Source organism: Dipodomys spectabilis, unplaced genomic scaffold (assembly GCF_019054845.1).
Source record: "Dipodomys spectabilis isolate Male_0828 unplaced genomic scaffold, ASM1905484v1 ptg000596l, whole genome shotgun sequence".
NCBI lineage: Eukaryota > Metazoa > Chordata > Mammalia > Rodentia > Heteromyidae > Dipodomys > Dipodomys spectabilis.
Window position 1 is genome coordinate 35110 of NW_024871273.1, and position 2954 is coordinate 38063.

At 33.1% G+C, this 2954-nt stretch overlaps 1 non-coding gene across 1 annotated transcript; it reads left to right on the plus strand.

Annotated features, from left to right (window-relative positions):
• Positions 1-1850: 1850 nt before the first annotated feature.
• On the plus strand, positions 1851-1957 carry LOC122100713. The gene has a single exon (XR_006146234.1). It is a non-coding gene; the product is annotated as a U6 spliceosomal RNA (small nuclear RNA).
• Positions 1958-2954: the final 997 nt, after the last annotated feature.

Consider the following 2954-nt stretch of genomic DNA (forward strand, 5'->3'; position numbering starts at 1 on the left):
AAAGGAATTCCTAGATCTGGTGTTTTTCCATTTAGAATGGCAAAGAATAATTTCACATCGCTGTTATAACTCTTAAAGAATGCAAAGGTAACTTATGGTCTCTATCATGTTCCCACAAAACCAGGAGATTCTGAAGGATAATAGTAGAACAACAGAAATTCTAAGTAGCAAACATGGAGCATGAAAGAGAATAAGAGGAAATGAGAGAGAGTGAAAGAAAGAGAGAAATATAAAAATGAAAGTGCATAACAGATTAAAAAAAGAGCTGAATGAGAAAATTCATACTGCTATCTTTAGACTCTATGTGTACATTCGAAGGTATCTGATGTATGATAAACCATCAAAATGAAATATAAATTTACTTTGATGGAAATAAAAATGACTCAGAAGTTGCAAATGCAAAAACACTCTTCACAGAAGCAAACTCTCAGAGATATTTCATGACTTTGGAAAGGATAAAGTGGCTGAAGTTAGTATAAATTTAGAAGTACGACAATTCACCAAAATATAAAACAATATTTATATCTTTCATTATATAACCCAAAGCAGAAAGCAAATGTTGTTTAGATGATGTTTTGAAAACACAGTCTCTCAGGTGCTGGGAAGGTGGCTCAGCGGTAGAGTGATTGCCTTGCATGCATGAGGCCTGGGTTTGATTCCTCAGCACCACATAAGCAGAAAAAGATGGAAATGGTGCTGTGGCTCAAGTGCAAACGCTAGCCTTGAGATGAGGGACAGCACCCAGTTTCCAGACCCCATGATCAACAAAATAAAAATAAAAAACAAAAAAATCAGTGTCTCACTTTTGTGGCCTCAACTCTGTAATATTGTTGCTTCAGCCTAAGGCTGTTTTAAGATGTAGACACTTATCAACACTCCTGATTCAGAATCTACTTGATCATTTTTTAAATAAATATTTTGTTCTTAATTTTGCTCTTTGTAAATTCACATGCACCTATAAAAAATTGTTTGGCCATCCAGTAACCTTCTCAAATAACCTCCTAATGATGACTTACAAAAAGTTGTATTATAAGTAGAATAGTGCTACAAATAAAGAAAACTAATAATTAAATATTAATGATTAATAAAATAAAAAACAAAACAATTACTAGTATTTTCAGTATTTGAAGTGTACTACATATTAGATTTTAGCATTTTCTCATATTCCTATACAGTTAACACTGGCTACGGTTGTGATGTTCAACAAGAGTTTTATAGAATATGACTACTCTTTAAAATTACCCACTAAGATTACTATTTAAGGCTCATCTCATCATTTGTTTATGGTTTATATCATCATTTGTTCCTTGCTAGCATATAAAGTAAGGAAGGTCTAAGGTTTTAACAGAAACTGTGTAGTTAACAAAATCTAAACTCTTCACTCTGCTTCTTTACACAAAGACTTTGCAACTTTTCTTTAATCAAGTTTCTATAAACTCTGAAATGTACATTCTTAGTAGTATATGTCTGCTACCATAAATCTTAAATACTTCATAGAAAAGTTTTATATCTGCCAAAAAGTCCTAATTTTGGCATATATAACCAAATACTCAAAATTAAATATATTTAAAACATTAAATCTTTTAACAAACCTTAACACTTGCTGCTGTGTTCGTTATGACAGGTGCCTTGTATAGAATAATTGAATTCCTCCTCCTACACATCTCTTGAACAACAAATATCTGGAATTATTTTGTTTTTGACATGTCAATCTTGACTTTATTTTTAAATGTGTGCTTATGTAAGAAATATATGGTTTTAAAATTTCATGACAATTTTTTTGAACTTACTTTTTGTTGAATTGTATAGTTTAATAAAATCAATTACACTTTATATATAAAAAGTGTTCTCTGCTCAATTCAGCATCACATACACTAACATTGGAACGATACAGGGAAGATTAGCATGGCCCCTGCACAAGGATGACATGCAAATTCATGGAGCATTCCACATTTTTACAAGAACAGATGCTGGTGGAGATGTGGCCACAAGGGAACCGTATGCATTGTTGGTGTGAGTGTATACTTGTTCAACCACTTTGGAAAGCAGAATTGAAGTTCCTCAAAAGACTCCACATAGAGCTCCCCTATGACACAGCAATTCCACTTTTGGGCATTTACCCAGATGATCACAAACAAGACAATACTAAAACTACCAGCACAACTATGTTTATTGCAGCATTATTACCATAGCTAAGATATGGAACCGACCCAGATGCCCCTCACTAGATGATTGGATCATGAAAATGTGGTATATATACACAATGAAATTCTATGCCTCCATCAGAAAAAATGGCATTACTCAATTTTTTAGGAAATGGAAGACTTGGAAAAATATTAAGAGAAGTAAGCTAAGGCCAAAGAAACATAGGTCCCATGTTTTCCCTTATTTTCAATAATGAATATATGTCTGTCATATGACCTGATAAAATGATGTTAAGGGAATTGAACCCCAAGATAGGGACACAATTGGTATTTTGTTTCTTGCTGTTGTTTCTAACATATTTATAATGTGTAATGTGATTTTTTGTTTCTTTATATGTTCCTCCCCCACTCTATAACTTCTGTTTTCACTTTATTTGAAGTTGGTTCACCTACATCTTGTATGTACACTTCTCTAATTTGCAGAGGGGAAGGGAAAAAAGGCTCAAATAAGGATACAGGTTGACCCATTATAACAATGAAAAGCACAGGTAACTATGTTGAAAAATGAACTTTACACTCTCGTTGGAGGCAGGGAGAGAAGAGTGTACTTGTTGAGGTGGGAGGGAAGGGATGATAGATGAAATATAAAGGAGGAGGCAACAATGCTTGTTAGGAAATGTACTAATTATCCTGCTTATGTGAATGTGAACCCTCTGTACAGTATGATTACAGTAAAAAACATATAAAATTGTCCTGAGATGGAAGAGTTTATTTCCTCTATTTTACCCATATAATATCATTAACAATGAA